The sequence below is a fragment of the Schistocerca nitens genome, chromosome 4 (assembly GCF_023898315.1).
Source record: "Schistocerca nitens isolate TAMUIC-IGC-003100 chromosome 4, iqSchNite1.1, whole genome shotgun sequence".
NCBI classification, from domain to species: domain Eukaryota; kingdom Metazoa; phylum Arthropoda; class Insecta; order Orthoptera; family Acrididae; genus Schistocerca; species Schistocerca nitens.
Window position 1 is genome coordinate 797,798,138 of NC_064617.1, and position 20,975 is coordinate 797,819,112.

The window sequence follows — 20,975 nt, forward strand, 5'->3', positions numbered from 1 at the left end:
TTTTTTGGGTACTGCTTTTCTCTGCTATAGTGTAGTGCACACTATTATTTTTGAAGGTTTTTGGTGCTTAGGACAACATGTTTAAATTTCATATATGTCTTTTATATGCCAGATGCATACGTAAATTACGTCTCCGCTATATGGTGAGTAGCAACTTTCCTTTTCGCAATATTGTTACATTTTAGTCAATGTTACATGCCACTTGCAAGAAATTGTAACGAACGCCAGATGTTTCCGTATACGTAACTGTATCCACCCTGAGACCCATAAATAACTATAGCTATTAACTTTTAATAGTGATCTCCATCCACAAACAGAGAGCCCATGATAGGGTTCATCCATCTGTACCGCACTTACCATCATGATTTCTCGACTGCATTGAGAACAGAATATTTAATGAAAATAGAGGTCCAGAACAACACAATGTTATATATTGTTATGTAGATAGGTAGATGGCATTTTCCGTTTAGTAGATTAATCCAGTGCCAGCTGTAAACGACAGCCCGCCGGAGTGACCGAGCGGTTCTGGGCGCTACAGTCTGAAACCGTGCGACCACTACCTCGGGCATGGATGTGTGTGATGCCTTAGGTTAGTTAGGTTCAAGTAGTTCTAAGTTCTAGTGGACTGATGACCACAGATGTTAAGTCCCATAGTGCTCAGAGCCATTTGAACCATTTTTTTTTGTAAACGACATCAACAATAATTTTGTATTTTTGGGCAACACTTATTCCTGTAAAGGTCTTATAAACTGAGGATAATAATAAACTGAGGATAATAAATCTGGGTCCTGAAGTTACAATAAGATCGTTTATATTACTAAAACGGTTGGTTTTCTTTCGTAAATCTTTTTAGTCAGAAATTTTGCACTTTATGTCTCACCCAGGTCGAGACCTGAAAGCAGGGAGTTACGTCGTTCCAGTCGGCTGCTGGCCGGTAGGAAGCACGTCCAGAGAAGGGGCTGCCACTTCATAGCTTCTGGACGAGCCTCGGAGGTTGTTTCAGCCACCATTAAATTAGGGAGCCGACAGTTTCGGTAGCAGCCTCTAACCTGGAGAACAGAGGCTACCTAGTGCATATGAAGTAGCACCGCCTTTATAATACCTTAGCAGGTTCTTTGCAGTGCCATGGCATTGAAGCCTGGACAATAGAAACAAAAGATTCGCAAAGACTAAAAGCCTGTGCAATGAAATTCTTGAGGCGAGAGGATGTTTACACAAAATGAGATCACAAAAGGAATACAGATTTGTTGAAGAAATTTGAAATGGAACCCATCACACATTACATTCAGAACTATCAAAACAATTGGATATAACGTCAACAGTGGATGAGCTCAAAAGGAATCCCAAAACCCATGCTACCATCCCAACGACACCGATACAGGATAGGAGTGGTCGGTGTTGTTCAAGAGCTGAGTGATGAAGAGCAAGCAGTCACAGTTCATCACACTTGCCAGTTCTCGAATACACTGGCGTGCGTCATTGTGGATTAATGCTTTTAAACGATCTCCATCACATCCCGAAGATCTTCCTGAACGTAGAGTGTCACTAACGTCAAAACAATCCTCCTCAAAATGAGAAAACAATTTTCTTCCTGTGGTCTCTCTGAAGACACTACCCATATACACGGCGCAGATGGGCTGGCTCCACAGCTGTCACCTCTGTATTGAACTCAGAAGAATGTGCCGGAATTGTTCCTATTCCTCCACTTGGCACCCCATTTTATAGCGTCTACAGCTCCCAGTCACTATCTCCAAGTGGCAAAAGGGCAATGTAAATTCAAGTAACAGTGAACTACAAATAAAAAATGACAATCGATAATTGTTGTGGTCTTAAGTCGTGAGACTGGTTTGATGCAGCTCTCCATGCTACTCTACCCTGTGCAAGCTTCTTTATCTCCCAGTACCTACTGCAGCCTACATCCTTCTGAATCTGCTTAGTGTATTCATATCTTGGTCACCCTCTACGATTTTTACCCTCCACGCTGCCCTCCAGTACTAAATTGGTGATCCCTTGATGCCTCAGAACATGTCCTACCAACCGATCCCTTCTTCTAGTCAAGTTGTACCACAAACTCCTCTTCTCCCCAATTCTATTCAATACCTTCTCATTAGTTATGTGATCTACCCATCTAATCTTCAGCATTCTTCTGTAGCACCACATTTCGAAAGCTTCAATTCTCTTCTTGTCTAAACTATTTATCGTCCATGTTTCACTTCCATATATGGCTACACTCCATACAAATACTTTCAGAAACGACTTCCTGACACAAATCAATACTCGATGTTAACAAATTTCTCTTCTTCAGAAGCGCTTTCCTTGCCATTGCCAGTATACATTTTATATCCTCTCTACTTCGACCATCATCAGTTATTTTGCTCCCCAAATAGCAAAACTACTTTACTACTTTAAGTGTCTCATTTCTTAATCTAATTCCCGCAGCATCACCCAACTTAATTCGATTACATTCCATTATCTTCGGTTTGCTTTTGTTGATGTTCATCTTATACCCTCCTTTCAAGACACTGTCCATTCCGTTCAACAGCTCTTCCAAGTCCTTTGCTGTCTCTGAGAGAATGTCCTCGGCGAATCTCAAAGCTTTTATTTCTTCTCCATGGATTTTAATACCTACTTCGAACTTTTCTTTTGTTTCCTTTATTGCTTGCTCAATATACAGATTGAATAACATCGGGGATAGGATACAACCCTGTCTCACTCCCTTCCCAACCACCGCTTCCCTTTCGTGCCCCTCGACGCTTATAACTACCATCTGGTTTCTGTAAAAATTGTAAATAGCATTTCGTTCCCTGTATTTTACCCCTGCCACCTTCGCAATTTGAAAGAGAGTATTCCAGTCAACATTGTCAAAAGCTTTCTCTAAGTCTACAAATGCTAGAAACGTAGGTTTGCCTTTCCTTAATCTTTCTTCTAAGATAAGTCGTAGGGTCAGCATTGCCTCACGTGTTCCAACATTTCTACGGAATCCAAACTGATCTTCCCCGAGGTCCGCTTCTACCAGTTTTTCCATTCGTCTGTAAAGAATTCGCGTTAGTATTTTGCAGCTGTGGCTTATTAAACTGATAGTTCGGTAATTTTCACATCTGTCAACACCTGCTTTCTTTGGGATTGGAATTATTATATTCTTCTTGAAGTCTGAGGGTATTTCCCCTGTCTCATACATCTTGCTAACCAGGTGGTAGAGTTTTGTCAGGACTGGCTCTCCCAAGGCTGTCAGTAGTTTTAATGGAATGTTGTCTACTCCCGGGGCCTTGTTTCGACTCTTTCAGTGCTCTGTCAAACTCTTCCGCAGTATCGTACCTCCCGTTTCATCTTCATCTACATCCTCTTCCATTTCCATAATATTGTCCTCAAGTACATCGCCCCTGTATAGACCCTCTATATACTCCTTCCACCTTTCTGCTTTCCCTTCTTTACTTAGAACTGGGTTTCAATCTGAGCTCTTGATATTCATGCAAGTGGTTCTCTTTTCTCCAAAGGTCTCTTTAATTTTCCTGTAGGCAGTATCTATCTTACCCCTTGTGAGGTAAGCCTATACATCCTTACAATTGTCCTTTAGCCATGCCTGCTTAGCCATTTTGCACTTCTTGTTGATCTCATTTTTGAGAAGTTTGTATTCCTTTTTGCCTGCTTCATTTACTGCATTTTTGTATTTTCTCCTTTCATCAATTAAATTCAGTATCTCTTCTGTTACCCAAGGATTTCTACTAGCCCTCGTCTTTTTACCTACTTGATCCTTCACTATTTCATTCCTCAAAGCTACCCATTCTTCTCGTACTGTATTTCTTTCCCCCATTCCTGTCAATTGTTGCCTTATGCTCTCCCTGAAACTCTGTTCAACCTCTGATTCTTTCAGTTTATCCAGGTCCCATCTCCTTAAGTTCCCACCTTTTTGCAGTTTCTTCAGTTTTCGTCTACAGTTCATAACCAACAGATTGTGGTCAGACTCTACATCTGCCCCTGGAAATGTCTTACAATTTAAAATCTGGTTGCCAAATCTCTGTCTTACCATTATATAATCTATCTGAAACCTTCTAGTATCTCCAGGCATCTTCCATGTATACAACCTTCTTTTATGATTCTCGAACCAAGTGTCAGCTATGATTAAGTTATGATCTGTGCAGAATTCTACAAGGCGGCTTCCTCTTTCATTTCTTATCCCCAATCCATATTCACCTACTACGTTTCCTTCTCTTCCTTTTCCTACTGTCGCATTCCAGCCACCCATGACTATTAAGTTTTCGTCTCCCTTCACTACCTGAATAATTTCTTTTATCTCATCATACATTTCATCAATTTCTTCATCATCTGCAGAGCTAGTTGGCATATAAACTTGTAGTACTGTAGTAGGCGTGGGCTTCGTGTCTATCTTGGCCACAATAATGCGTTCACTACGCTGTTTGTAGTAGCTTACCCGCACTCCTATTTTTTTTATTCATTATTAAACCTACTCCTGCATTATCCCTATTTGATTTTTTATTTATAACCCTGTATTCACCTGACCAAAAGCCTTGTTCCTCCTGCCACCGAACTTCACTAGTTTCCACTATATCTAACTTTAACCTATCCATCCCTTTTTAAATTTTCTAACCTACCTGCCCGATTAAGGGATCTGACATTCCACGCTCCGTTCCGTAGAACGCCAGTTTTCTTTCTCCCATAGCAACCGGAATACCAACATGCAAACGCTACGAACTTATGCATCAACGTAATAGATAGAGAAAAATTATGTTTCGTGTGTTCCGAATGGTTGGAAAAGGTTCGATTTTTCTTCAAAAATTGGTTGGGCTTCTTCCAACTCTTTTTCTTTAACCTTTTCAAAAAGCTTGTATTTAATGTTTTATTCGGTATTATGGTGCGAGCGAGAGCGTGTTTTACAGGCGATCCTACCGGCGTTGCAAGCTAGCGGCAGCCTCCAGCAGTAACATGGGTAGCTGGCAGATATTTTTTTTTTTTTTTTTTTTTTGCAAGCGGCTGCGGACGGCAGTGTGTGTGGTGTACGCAGGGGTGGGCTGGGGGGGGGGGGAGTGGGAAGGGGTGTGGTAGGATGTGGGGGCGATCAATGGACGTCCCGGCGGCGGGTGGCTGGTCTGGCCGTGGCTCCGGGTCCACTGAAGCTCGTGTGGATACAGTTACAGGGGTACAGGTGTACAGGAGTACAGCTACAGGCACTGTACTGGTGGCCTGGAGCACACCCACTCTGCCCACAGGCACTACTGGCTGCCGCTCTAACCACGGGAGCGGCGGGAGCGCTTCTGCACCAAGGAACACTGATACATATTCTACGAGAGGCGTTCAATAAGTAATGCAGCGCACCTTTTTCTCGGCCAATATTGGTTGAAAAAATACGGAATTTGTTGCGGAACATCGTGGAATATTCTCGCGTAAGCCGCTATAGTTTCACGAGTTTCTGATTGGTGGCCAGCGCTATACGTAGCCTTCAAAATGGCGTCTGTAACGAAGACCTGTCAGTGAACAAAAGCACGACGAGTCGTTGGGCGAGGCGTCTGTCATCACGGCACAAGGTCGCTCAAACTGTCCGATATTCCACGTGTCAGGCGGCCGCACACAGCTGTGACTTCTGCAGTGTTAGAACGTGCGGACACACTCATTCGAGGTGACTGACAGATCACATCAAACACCTTGCTGCTCAACTGGTTATCTCTCTTGGTAGTGATGACACACCCGTCCACCACATAACTCAAAGGTTTGTGTCCGTTGGGTTCCTCGCCGCCTATCAGAAGCCCATAAAGAGTAAAGAAGGACCAACTGTGCGGAACTGCTTGCACGTTACGGTGCTGACCGCGAGTACGGTGCTGACCGGGACTTTTTTTCGCAAATTGTCTCAGCCGATGAAACATTGATTCATCATTTCGAACCGGAAACGAAACGGCGATCCATAGAGTGGCGCCACACCACCTCTCGTCCGAAGAAAATGGTCAGAGCCGCCCTCTCAGCCAGTAGTCATGACGATGAGACTCTACCTGCAGAGCCTATTCTGTTTGATATCCTCGCTCATAGTGCAACGATCAACTCTAGTGTATTGTGCTAACCTCACGAAACTGAAGAAACGACTTAAGCGTGTTCTTCACCATAAATATGAAAACGAACCTCTCCATGACAACGCAAGGTCTCACAGAAGTCTGCGTACCCGAGAGGAACTCATTAAACCTCGTTGATTTGTTATTCTTCATTCATCCTACAGCCCGCGTATCACACTTCCGACTTCCATCCGTATGTCTCCAAATACCTGGTTTTTAGTCGTCCCAGGTCCGATGGCCTCACTGTGTACACCAGGTCAAGAGTCGCTTAGCACTGACACAGAAATGTGTTGGTTATTAGGTGACAGGGGTAAAATACAGGGAGCGAAAAGCTATTTACAATTTGTACAGAAACCAGATGGCAGTTATAAGAGTCGAGGGGCATGAAAGGGAAGCAGTGGTTGGGAAAGGAGTGAGACAGGGTTGTAGCCTCTCCCCGATGTTATTCAATCTGTATATTGAGCAAGCAGTAAAGGAAACAAAATAAAAATTCGGAGTAGGTATTAGAATTCATGGAGAAGAAGTAAAAACTTTGAGGTTCGCCGATGACATTGTAATTCTGTCAGAGACAGCAAAGGACTTGGAAGAGCAGCTGAACGGAATGGACAGTGTCTTGAAAGGAGGATATAAGATGAACAAAAGCAAAACGAGGATAATGGAATGTAGTCAAATTAAATCAGGTGATGCTGCGGGAATTAGATTACAAAATGAGAGGCTTAAAGCAGTAAATGAGTTTTGCTATTTGGGGAGCAAAATAACTGATGATGGTCTAAGTAGAGAGGATATAAAATGTAGACTGGCAATGGCAGGGAAAGCGTTTCTGAAGAATAGAAATTTGTTAACATCTATTGTAGATTTAAGTGTCAGGAAGTCGTTTCAGAAAGTATTTGTATGGAGTGTAGCCATGGATGGAAGTGAAACGTCGGCGATAAATAGTTTAGACAAGAAGAGAATTGAAGCTTTCGAAATCTGGTGCTTCAGAAGAATGCTGAAGATTAGATGGGTAGATAACGTAACTAATGAGGAGGTATTGAATAGAATTGGAGAGAAGAGAAATTTGTGGCACAACTTGACTAGGAGAAGGGATCGGTTGGTGGCGCATATTCTGAGGCATCAAGGGATCACCAATTTAGTATTGGAGGGCAGCGTGGAGGGTAAAATCGTAGAGGGAGACCAAGAGATGAATATACGAAACAGATTCAGATGTATGTAGGTTGCGGTAGGTACTGGGAGATCAAGAAGCTTGCACAGGGTAGCGTAGCATGGAAAGCTGCATCAAACCAGTCTCTGGACTGCAGACCACAACAACAACAATGAGGAGCCTCTCGACCGTTTTACTCCAGTCCTTTTTGATCTCAACGTACAGTCACTGTGCTAGCTAGACTCATGGTAACACTTTGGAAATCACGAGTGATTCCTTCTGCAATAATGCTTGACGATACCTGTTCGTCAATACATTGGGTCTGCTTCATACTGGTTTAGATGCGGTTGTTATTTCGCATTTCTTCCTCACATTCACATTATCAACAGTCGACAAGGGGTACATGAGAATGGTCCAAATGTCTCTGACGGATTTGCTGTGTGACGGCCTATAACTAGACGAGAATGCAGGCTTTCTTGGCAAATTTTGATGATGAAGTCTTCTCGGGTTATTAGCCGAGTCAAGGCGTCGTTCTGCGGCAAAGTTTCGGCAAGTTTCCTACCTCGCCTGAAGATGACGAATATGAAACTTGTCGAAAAGTTGCCACAGAACGACGCCTTGACTCGGCTGATATGTCAACAGCTGAGAAATTTATTTGGCAAACCACACTCCAACACGAGCAAGGATAGCAAATGCTTAATGTTTCGATATAGTGCATATACAGTACAGTAGGAAGTGACGTGATTAAGTTTTTAAGTGATTTTGCATGTACTGGGACCGAAATTTAATACATCGTCCTACAACCTCTGGCAGCAACGATTCCCAGCTGGCTGTGCATCGAGTCGATCTGAGCTTCGTTGGCAAATACGGGCACGTCATTCCATGCTGCTTCATCTCATTGAGAGATCTTCTTCGCAGTCTAACCAGGGGTACGTGTCTTCCCCTTGGTGTTTCCATTTGAAAATGGTCACAGGTTGAAGCTGGGCAGTAATTTACTATGATACACGATACATTAAAGGTCATCTTTTATTACGAATCTGACAGCGTACGGTGGTTATTAAATTTTTCTTTTCACCTGAATGTACATCATAGTTGGCGTTACTCCTACCCAGTTCGTGTGAAAGTGCTGAGATATGAATCATATGCATACCCAAGCACTTACCACAGTGCGTTTGTTGCCAGCCTGTGTGGCCGAGCGGTTCTAGGCGCTTCACTCTGGAACCGCGCGATCGCTACGGTCGCAGGTTCGAATCCTGCCCCGGGCATGGATGTGTGCGATGTCCTTAGCTTAGTTAGGTTTATGTAGTTCTAAGTTCTAGGGGACTGATGACCTCAGATGTTAAGTCTCATAGTGCTCAGAGCCATTTGAACTATTTGAACCATGGCGTTTGTTGCATCTGAAATACGTCAATGCATTGCTGGACTCGCACATCTCATATTTCATTACGTTTAACTCAGTTTTTCTCATTCTGAGCCATACTTCTACCAACTAATAAATATTTAATGCTAATTATAGCTAACAACTGTGGTTGCAAGGATTAAGCCAACAACTCTTGACACAATTACGACATAAATTCACATAGGAGGCAGACGACCAGGTTGGCCGTGAATAGTAGTACTGTATAAAGGCTGGATTGGTCGCTAACCAAAAGGTCATGTTTCAAATATAGAACACGTTTATTGCTCGTAATAATATGCGTTTCGGTCTTAGCCATCTTCAGACATCTGATAAAAATGTAAAGATGTAAAGAGTTAAAAAACGGGAAACAATACTGAAATACAAAAACATCTCTCAGTTACAGTCATAAGCAGACTAGTGAAGAAATCTTAATACGAAACTTACAGGTGAACATGCACGCCAGATGGCGGTGGCGCCATACTTCGCACTTTGCAACACAGTCCAACAATTTAAATCATGAAAATACAATAGTCAATTATCCATGACAAAATTATAACAGTAAGATAGATCGCTTTTTTTTAGTTGTAGTAAGCCTCATGGCTGCCGTTAGATGGCAGATTAGTAGCAAATAAAGCACCGTGCATCGTGGCATCGTAAAGATCGACTGCCGCAGTTGACAATGGATATAATAAAAGCTAAAGCCACAAACTTTTCGAAGGAACATAAAGGTACAGTCCGTTACAGCTAGTACAAAAAGTTAAGACATATACAGACGTAGATAAAATACAATATCAACGCAAACTGGATTTCGTGTTTACAAACAATCTATTCGTATAACAGTAACAACATAGCAGGAAAAGGGGGCTTGCGTAAGGCGAAGGGGATGGGAGGGGGGATGGTGGGGAGAAGATGGGGAATGTAGTGGACCAAGGAGATGTTGCTTTACAAATAACAAATCACATTATATAGAGCAAAGCATTGGAAAACGACGAGATCTGTACGTATAACACCGATACAAAAACGTAAGACTTGTGAAAAAACATAAGAGCACAGTATTATAACTGCCGCTATAAAAAGTAAGATATACGAAAATAAGAAACAATAGAGTTTTTGTGCTAGTTGTACCCTGCGCGGTATGGGGTCAGAGTCTCTGACTAGAGAAATATAAAAATAAACAGTGATTACAACCCGGCCCTGTGCAGAATATTACTATTTACATACTAAGCTATTGGGTCTAAACACAGTTGTAAAGAATGTATCTTTCTCCTACTGGCCGCCTCCTAAAATCTAGTACGAGGCCAGTTTCAGATATAAATCTCTCCTGTCTCCTGGGAAGGTATACAGTTGTGTTTTGCTTAGAAATTCTTCTGTGTAAGGGCTGTATGCCGACTCTTGAAGCCGCTCCACAAGACATGAACAATGTGATGTGTAGGAAATAGCAGGAAGAAATTTCACTGGATATTTTTCTTTTTTCTTCAAAAAATCTATGGGGGAATCAGAATGACAGTTTCTGAGAATCTCAAGACGGGAGATCAGTGTATTGACTATGGTAAAGACTGAACTGAGGGGTGGGAGGTTGGAACCATACCGTTTACGCACAGTATACGCGTATAGATAGCCCACTCGCTAAATCTTCTCTTTTGAGTCGTTCTCGATGACTCCTCGTATCATCGAGGAGTGAAGTCTACATTAAAGTCAGACTGAAAGTGTCCGTTATCCATCGGTAATACGACCCCTCGAATTCTCGTTTTCCTAGGGTGCTCTCTACTGTTCGACCACCAGACCCGACAGCTGGTCGGCTGTTCGTGCATTACTGTCGTAAATGCAAGTGGAAACTAGTTGAAGTACGGTGAATCCATGAGTAGGCGAAAAGGTGCTGAACGTTGACGTTCCATCACAGAACGTGGTAGTCGGAATCCTTCCCAGTCTGTACAGCAGGTAAGTGGCCATCTGTGGAGATATGACGACAGAGTACAATGCTGACGGAGGAACAAGTTCAGGTGTACTCCAAAACACTTGTTCCTCCATCATTACATTGTCGAACAGTCTCCGAAGCACGCGACGCCTACGTGGTCCCTTGTTAACCCAACGATTACGGCTGCAGCAGGCAAGTGATTATGGAGATTGGACCGTAGATCAATGGAAACGTGTTGCCTGATCGAATGACTCACGTTTTCTGTTACATATGGTTGACGGTCGAATCCAGAAACGCCGTCTACATCTACATCTATACTCCGCTAAAAACTAAGCGGTGTGTGGCGGAGGGCACTATTCGCGCCAAAGCCATATTTCCCCCCTCTGTTCCACTCGAAGATCGCGAGAGGGAAAAACGACTGCCAGATCGCCTCAGTACGAGCTCTAATTTCCCTTATCTTTGAATGGTGATCATTGCGCGATTTGAAAGTTGGTGGTAACATTATACGCTCTACATCCTTGGCGAAGATCGGATTTCGGAATTTAGTGAGTAGCCCCTTCCGTTCAGCGCGTCGTCTTTGTGCAAGTGTGTCCCATTTCAAACTTACAATGAGATCTGTAACGCTCTCGCGATGGCTAAATGTACCAGTCGCGAATCTTGCCACTCTCCTTTGGACCTTCTCAATCTCTTGAATCAGACCCAACTGGTAAGGGTCCCATACAGACGAACAGTACTCTAAGACTGGACGAACTAACGTAATGTCTCGCATGACCACTGTTTCCTAAAACCGTGCTGGTTTCTGCAGATGAGCTTCTCAGAGTCTAGAAAGGTCATTATGTCTGAACACAAAATATGTTCCATGATTCTACAACAAATCAACGTCAGTGAAATTAGCCGGTAATTATGTGCGTCCGATTTTCTATCCTTTTTATAGATTGCTATGACCTGGGCCTCCTTCCAGTTCCGTGGAACTTTCCGCTGTTCCAATGATCTCTCATAGATGATCGATAAAAATGCTACTATATTTGTAGCATAATCTTACGGGGATACTGTCTGGGCCAGATGCCTTCCTGGCGAGTGGATTTTCGAAACCAACACCGTGCCACGGACGTTTTCCAGTGCGGCAGTGTTTTGTTATGGAGGATATTCATCTGGGCTTCCATGCGCCCTATGGTAACAATGTAAAGCTCCATGGCACCTGGGTGCTTCATGAACATAACTGCAGATCATCCTTCAAGCTTTACGTCTTGTTCGACGGCTATGGCGTCTTTCAGCAGGACAACTGACCGTTAAACAAGGCCACAATCGCCCTACGGTGGTTTGCGGGGCGTAATAGTGAACTCATATTGATGTCTAGGTCACAAAATTCGACTGAAATGAACACTATGGAGCAGATCTGAGACACCATGTGGCGCCAGCTTCGCGCCTGCGAACCGCTTGCCCGTCCGACATGTCCGTAGACATCTGGTGCCGCATACCTCCGAAAACCTACGAAACCTCGAACCCATACCACGCAGAATCGCTGCTATATTGCGTTTCGAAGGTGGACCAACACGGTATTAAGCATGTGGATAAAATTTTTGTGTTGCTTCTAGTGCACTCGTTTTAAAATGATGACGGGATGCCATTTAATTGTTTTATTGGAGGCAGCAAGCTGTACTGTCCTTTTAAAATTCAGCACTGTAGACGTATCTCTGTCTCACGACTGTACTGTTAATGATTTAGCTGCCTGTGTACCTAATGCCATATTAAATGACGCATGACGTGGAAATTTTTCAGTATTGTGAAGGTGTTTCCACGGAAACAAAAAAAATATTGTCTTAATACACCGAAAGCATCAGAGTTACGTTATTGCTCCGATGCGAACCCCAGACACCATAGATTCATTATACCAAAATACTCGAACGCATTGCAAAGTCAGTCGGCGACAGGACCCGATAGAGGTAACACTCCGTGTCGATTGTGGTAATACTGTTTCAGTAACAGAAGGAACACTTAGATTTGATTATTTAAATTTACCTTCTAATATCCCAGCATTAAAACATAGATCACAGGTTAGTGCAAAAACCCTCAAACACCAAAGTGCTGTGAGGTCCTTGCTCATGTCGTAGGTACAATATTTCTCAGAACCAGGCGTTCTACCAGTTTCTAGCTTACAGGCCTAACTAACTTGACGTGAAACGGAATTAATAGTAAATCGTAAAATTTCCAATGCATTGTAACAGGAACCGTCACAGGCCGACTCCATTTACGATGCCAAAACACAACAGAAAATCCACGTAATGGCTCGTAAGGGGGAACCTGGCATACTACAAAAATAACTAAATTTCGACCTCCTGGAAATGCGTGTCTAACGTATGAAACGTTACGGGAAATAAAAGTAAATTTAAAACCGCAAGTAGTGACTGGTTGCTGTAAATTCTCTCTCACTACCGAAGTGTGCCTGAACATATATACGCTGCTGGACATTACAGTTGTAAGGCTATGAGGAACACTAACTGAGCTTTTGATATGAATTTTGCTGTCGCAATGATCCGCTTTCGCTGGAGCACCTGAAAGTTATATCGCTCCCCACCGTCCCAGATTTAACGAAAACTGTCGTGCAGCGGAATATAACTATAACGGAAAGGATGCCGTTAGCAAATGAGTCTTGGCCATTGTTTCTGACAGAAGATATTAAAGAGGAGATCATCAAATTAATGAAATGAAATATCAGTCCAAAATTAACTCCAATTTACTGTAAAATTCTTTATTATAATGCACATGAATATGAACTAACGATAGAATATTACTGACATAGAAAAAGCACAGAGACCACGAAAATTAACATTCACAAGCGTTGAAAAAATCTTAAAACGACAACTGACTGGCTGGGCAAAGTCATTGTGGCATAGATGACAAGGAATGACGTCATCTGACAAGTCATCTGTGAAAAGACAAGATCGCTATGGGTGCACAGCGATTTCAGTTATTTCGCCAGAGGGGCATATGACAACCATATGCAAAATAACACAACTAATCTGGTTATGACAGAGCCCTCAGTCGCTTCACAGAAATATAGAAATTGAGGTATATAATAAGACCAACACAACACGACAACAAATATTGAGTAACTTCTTTGCTGCTAGCGTATGCAGCATACTGGAAAGTGGGTAGCTGCGAAGGATCTGGTTGATTGTCCACAGCAATACATCGGCCATTGTATCTCGTTCCGCTGCCGATAGATCAAGAGTGTGTTCCACCCAAGCTGAAGAGCCAGGCTCCATTGAAATGTTCAATAACAGACTCTTCTCTCTGCTCCCTACTTTCACATTAAACTGTAGGTCCACATTCACCGCCTGGATAGATAAAGGAAAGGCAAGTCGCCGAAGTAGCGTCCAGTTGAAAGACTTGTACCCTACCATAGAACAACACGAAATTATTATTAGCTGATCAACTTCGACGTTTTCGGAAAGCTCCTTTCCAGCGTGTAGTGATTTCATCTTTACGAATATATTGTGGAGAAAACATGTAGCCGCTATCATTTCAGCTTATTCATCTAAACGCTTACTCTACATTATTTGTAGTAATCCGTAAATCTGTGTATATTTTCATAGCGCAAGGAAAATCAGTAAACAGAGTAACAGTGCCGACGAATTACGCATAACATATAGAAACATGTTGCTCTAAATACTAGTGCCTATAATCTATCATACTTCTTATTAAGCTGTATTCTGTGAGACTCGTCTCTGTAGATAAGTGGTAACAACATACTTCTCAAACTTGCTCAGTGGTTTCCCAAGTCAAGAGACTGCTGATTTCTCCAAATAATGAATTATTATCGGTTGAAGCCACGTTTTTTTCATAAAGTGAGCCGTGTGTGGTCCAGCATTGTCGTCCTGTAGGATGATAATTTATTATATGTAGAACCGGCATAAATACTTACGAAGAATTAGCTATCCCAAATCTGTGCACCTGTATAGTTAAATGTGAAAAAACGAACGAGAGTGGGCACACTCCTCTGTAGAATGAAAGATTTATCCAGGAAACAACCCCTAGTTAACGTATGATATTTTTACATGATGCGTTTTCTTCCAGGAGCAGTAGCGAAGCAAGGTGTACAGGCAAGTTTTGGTGAATTTTGAAAAGTGTAATAGAACACATTAATAACAGAAAGGGTGAGGAATGGTCGTGCGTCGTGACTTGGAAGCTCAGTCGGTAATGACACTGGTGGATTTCGAACCCGAACACAGTTTTGACCTGTCATGGTATTTGTTTGGACTCACTTTTTTTCGCTCTCTTTCAACAACCGACGTCGTTCCATTGAAAAGGCCACGGCCTCATGCTTAACCGAACCAAGTGCTCCCTCCGCCTGTAATGACCTCATCGCCGACAAAAAACTGAAGGTTTTTATTTGTCTGGCACAGCAGTGATAACGGTGATTACTCCCTCTCCAGTTATGCCACCCGTTGTACATATGACTAATTTAGGGTCTTCGAAGCCTGTCATTTGGAGACTGTCCGAACTTGTGCTCCGTCTCTAAATACTGCATTGGCCAAGGGACGTTAAATCCTAATCTTTCTTTCTTCTTACAATCCTGATAGACAGGTGACAGGCATGTGCTACAGAAATGTGGGCTATCAGTCAATGACACCTAATTGAACTGAAACACTGTGTGTAACCATAAACCAAGAGACTAAATCTGTAGAAGCAAATGATAACAGGAAAACGAATAGTGGCCGTCTTCTCAAGTGAAGAAGTCTTTCAGATTTACACTAGAGGCAAAAGTTATATGAGATTACAACCTCTGGTCTGGGACGAGACTTACCAATACGAGAGGCAGGCCGCCTTTTGCTACCAACGTGCAGGTAACAGTGAAGTAAGTGGTTGCAGACAATGACTACACCAATATGTCGAATCACATCAAATTACCTCACTCCTACAATTGCCATTACATAAAATAATTTGAAGACCTATTATTATCGGACATCAATATGGAGTGTGACCACAATTTTCCTTTGATAGCTTGTGCTCTGCTGAGGATACCGTCAGTTTGGTGTCTCAACGTCTGTGGAGGAGTGGCAACCCATTCTTCTTCAACCGAAACCAGACAAGATAATGTCTAACTGATCCTAAAGGTATTACGTTTGGTTCAGGTGGGAACTTCACCTCTTCAGGAATGTTATCGTCAGCAAACCATTGCCTCATACATGCTGCGTTATAGCAGAGAACATCGTCATGTTGATATAAACTGTCATCGTCTCCAAACTGTTCCTTTGCTACACGCAATACACAGTGCGGTTAAAAGTGGTCATATACTTCCGCCTTCAGTGTCCTTAAGCTGATAAAGGGAAGGCTTCCTTTTCTTTTTCTTTTTTGGGTAACAGAAGACTGGTTTGACACGGCCTGCCACGAATTCCTCTCCTATGCTAACCTCTTCATCTCAGAGTAGCACTTGCAGCCTACATCCTCTATTATTTGCTGGATGTATTCCAATTTCTGTCTTCCTCTACAGTTTTTACCATCTATAGCTCCGTCTAGTACCATGGAAGTCATTCCCTGATGTCATAACAGATGTCCTATCATCTTGGCCCTTCTTCTTGTCAGTGTTTTCCACATATTCCTTTCCTCGGATGTATTCCAATTTCTTTCTTCCTCTACAGTTTTTGCCATCTACAATTCCGTCTAGTACCATGGAAGTCATTTGCTGATGTCATAACAGATGTCCTATCATCTTGGCCCTTCTTCTTATCAGTGTTTTCCACATATTCCTTTCCTCGGATGTATTCCAATTTCTGTCTTCCTCTACAGTTTCTGCCATCTATAGCTCCGTCTAGTACCATGGAAGTCATTCCCTGATGTCATAACAGATGTCCTATCATCTTGGCCCTCCTCCTTGTCAGTGTTTTCCACATATTCCTTTCCTCGCATGTATTCGAGTTTCTGTCTTCCTCTACAGTTTTTGCCATCTACAGCTCCGTCTAGTACCATGTAAGTTCATTCCCTGATGTCATAACAGATGTCCTATCATCTTGGCCCTTCTTCTTGTCAGTGTTTTCCACATTTTCTTTTCCTCTCCGTTTCTGCGCCTCCTCTTTCCTTACCTTATCAGTCCACCTAATTCTCAACATCCTTCTGCAGCACCACATCTCAAATGCTTCTATTCTCTTCTGTTCCAGTTATCCCACAATCCATGTTTCACTGCCGTACAATGCTGTGCTCGCAACGTACCTTCTCTGAAACTGCTTCCTCAGATTAAGGCCTAGTAGGATACTAGTAGACTTCTCTTAGCGATGAATGCCCTTTTCTTCCAGTGGTTGTTTGCTTTTGATGTCCTCCGTTCTTCACTGATTATTTTGCTGCCTAGGTAGTAGAATTCCTTAACATCGTCTACTTCGCGACAATCAATGTTGATGTTAAGTTTCTCGATGTTCTCAGTTTTGCTACTTCTCATTACTTTCGTCTTACTTTGATTTTGTCTAAGCCCATATTCTGTACTCATTAAACTGTTCATTCCATCCAGCAGATCATGTAAATCTTCTTCACTTTCACTCATTAGCGAACTGTGTCAGTGATATCGTTTCATCTTGGATTTTAATTCCACTCCGGAACCTTTCTGTTATTTCCATCATTGCTTCTTCTATGTACAGATTGAACACTAGGGGCGAAAGATTACGTCACTATCTTACACCGTTTTAAATACGAGCACTTCGTTCTTGGTCGTCCACTCTTAATATTCTCTCTTGGATCTTTGAAATGTTGTATATTGCCCGTCTCTCCCTATAGCTTACTACGATTTTCCTTTGAATTTCGAACATCTTGCACCATTTTACATTGTCGATGGCTTTTTATGGGTCGACAATTCTTATGAATGTGTCTTGATTTTTCTTTAGTCTTGCTTCCATTATCAACAACGTCAGAACTGCCTCTCTGGTGCCTTTGCCTTCCCTGAAACCAAACTGATCTTCATCTAACATGTCCACAATTTTCTTTTTCATTCTTCTGTATATTATTCTCGTAAGTAACTTTGATGCATGAGCTGTCATGGGGATTGTGCAATGTTTCTCGCAATTGTCAGCTCTTGCAGTCTTCAGAACTGTGTCTATGGTATTTTTCCGAAAGTCAGATGCTATGTGGCCAGACATACATTCTACATACCAACGTGAATAGTCGTTTTGTTACCACTTCCCCCAATGATTTTAGAAATTCGGATGGAATGTTATCCAACCCTTCTGCCTTATTTGCCTTACTGTCCTCCAAAGCTCTTTTAAATTCAGTTCCTAATACTGGGTCCTCTGCCTCTTCCAAATCGATTCCTGTGTCTCTTTCTATCACATTAGACAAATCGTCTCCCTCATAGAGGGCTTCAATGTACTCTTCCATATCCATCCGCTCTCTCCTCGGCATTTAACGGCGGAATTCTCGTTGCAGTCTGCTTTTAATTTCACTGAGGGTTGTTCTGACTTTCCTATATGCTGAGACAATCCTTCCGGTAAACATTTTTTTTCTGTTTCTTCACGTTATTGACGCAACGATTTCGTCTTAGCTTCCCTGCACTTTATATGTATTTCATTCCTCAGTGACTTGTATTTGTGTATTCCTGAATTACCCTGAGCGTTTTTGTACTTCCTTCTTTCATCGATCAACTGAAGTATTTCTTCTATTCCCTGTGGTTTCTTCGCAGTTACTTTCTTTGTACCTATGTTTTTCTTTCCAACTTCTATGATTGCCATTTTTAGAGATGTCAAGTCCTCTTCAACTGTACTGCCCACTGAGCTGTTCCATATTGCTGTATCTATAGCTTCAGATAATCTGAGGCGTATCTGCGTCATTCCTTGGTACTTCCGCATCCCACTTCATGCGTATTGATTCTTCTTGTTTAATCTCTTAAACTTCAGCCCATTCTTCATCACTACTGGAGTATGATCTGAGTCTATACAGGGTGTTACAAAAAGGTACGGCCAAACTTTCAGGAAACATTCCTCACACACAAAGAAAGAAAATATGTTCTGTCGACATGTGTCCGGAAACGCTTACTTTCCATGTTAGAGCTCAGTTTATTACTTCTCTTCAAATCACATTAATCATGGAATGGAAAAAACACAGCAACAGAACGTACCAGCGTTACTTGAAACACTTTGTTACAGGAAATGTTCAAAATGTCCTCCGTTAGCGAGGATACATGTATCCACCCTCCGTCGCATGGAATCCCTGATGCGCTGATGCAGCCCTGGAGAATGGCGTATTGTATCACAGCCGTCCACAATATGAGCACGAAGAGTCTCTGCATTTGGTACCGGGATTGCGTAGACAAGAGCTTTCAAATGCCCCCATAAATGAAAGCCAAAGAGGGTTGAGGTCAGGAGAGCGTGGATGCCATGGAATTGGTCCGCCTCTACCAATCCATCGGTCACCGAATCTGTTGTTGAGAAGCGTACGAATACTTCGACTGAAATGTGTAGGAGCTCCATCGTGCATCAACCACATGTTGTGTCGTACTTGTAAAGGCACATGTTCTAGCAGCACAGGTAGAGTATCCCATATGAAATCATGATAACGTGCTCCATTGAGCGTACATACTGACGAAACTAAAATGAGCTCTAACATGGAAATAAAGCTTTTCTGGACACATGTCCACATAACATCTTTTCTTTTTTTGTGTGTGAGTAATGTTTCCTGAAAGTTTGGCCGTACCTTTTTGTAACACCCTGTATATGCTCCTGTGTACACATTACAATCCATTATCTGATTTCGGAATTGCAGTGTGACTATCACGTAATCTAACTGAAATCTTCCCGTGTTACCGGACCTTTTCCAAGTATACCTCCTCCTCTTCGGATTGTTGAGTGGAGTATTCGCTATTACATGCTGAAATTTATTACGGAACTCATTTAGTCTTTCTCCTCTCTCAGTGTATGTCCCAAGCGCATATTCCCCTGGAACCTTTTCTTGTACTCCTCCTACAACTGCATTCCAGTCACCTTATGACTAGTCACCTTTTACGTACTGAATTACCCTTTCAGTAACCTCACATAATTTCTCCATCTCTGAATCTTCATCTTGCGACGTGAACATGTGCACCTACTATCGATGTCGGTGTTGGTTTGCTGTCGGTTCTGGTAGGCTCAACAGTATCACTGAACTGTTCACAGTAACACATTCTCTGCCCTACCTTCCTCTTCGTAACTGATCCTATTCCCGTTATACCATTATCTAGTGCTGTTGATATTACCCTATACTGATCTGATAAGAAATCATTGTCTTCTTTCCATTTCACTTAATCGGCCCCTGCCATATCTAGATTGAGCCTTTGAATTTTCGTTTTCAGATTTTCTAGCCTCCCTATCGCATTCAAGCTTCTGACATTCCACGCCCCGACACCTAGAACGTTATCATTTCGTTGGCTATTCAATCTTTTTCTCACGGTCACGTCCCTTTTGGCAGTGTTCTCCTGGAGACCAGAATGGCGGCCTATTCCGGAGTCTTTTGCCAATGGAAAGATCATCATGACCCTTTTTCGGTTACAGGCCACATGCCCTGTGGATACACGTTATGTGTCTTTAATGCAGAGGTGTCCACTGTCTTCTGCATCCTGATGCAGTTGATCATTGCTGATTCTTCTCTCTTTAGCGGCAGCTTCTCACCTCAAGCACAAGACAGTCCTCTGAACCTCTGTCTGTTCCTTTGCCCTGTTTCAAAAGGCCGTTGGCAGAATGAGGGTGATTTCTTATGACGGAAGTCTTTGGCCGCCAATGCTGGTTATTAATCAAAATTTAACAGGCGGCAGGTTTTGAGCCCACGACCGTGAATGTTTTGATTTTTAATGAAATACTTTACCCCCATTTTTGTGCTGCAGTTTTTTACTTATTTTTATTTTTTATCAGGTAGTGGCGTGGCGGAGGCAAGGTGGGCCGGCCTGACTGGCCGTGCGGTGCTAGGCGCTACAGTCTGGAGCCGAGAGACCGCTACGGTAGCAGGTTCGAATCCTGCCTCGGGCATGGATGTGTGTGATGTCCTTAGGTTAGTTAGGTTTAAGTAGTTCTAAGTTCTAGGCGACTGATGACCTCAGAAGTTAAGTCACATAGTGCTCAGAGCCATTTAAATCCATTTTTGAGGCAAGGTGGGCAGGGGTCGCAACCCGAGGCCTGGCCACGATGTCTCCTCCCTCCCATCCTGTGGATGTGGTATAAAGCATGCAGTGTTATTTTATTGATTGTTTTTATTTTTTTATGTTTTTATTTATTTATTTTCTTACAGTAAGTAACTGAAACTACTAAGTACACTCGTTGCGTCGAGTTGGGGACGCACATAACTGAAAACATGATTGTAGTTGCAGCAAAGGGCATAAAGAAAGAGAGCAAAGTGTGGGGCTAAGGGAGCCATGAAACAGAACCTAAGGGTGTGTAAGTAGGCTGTTTAGGTCTTTTTATTGGTAACGCCACCTCTGTATAAAAATCACTGGCTGTGCTGTGTGCAGCCTGTGGC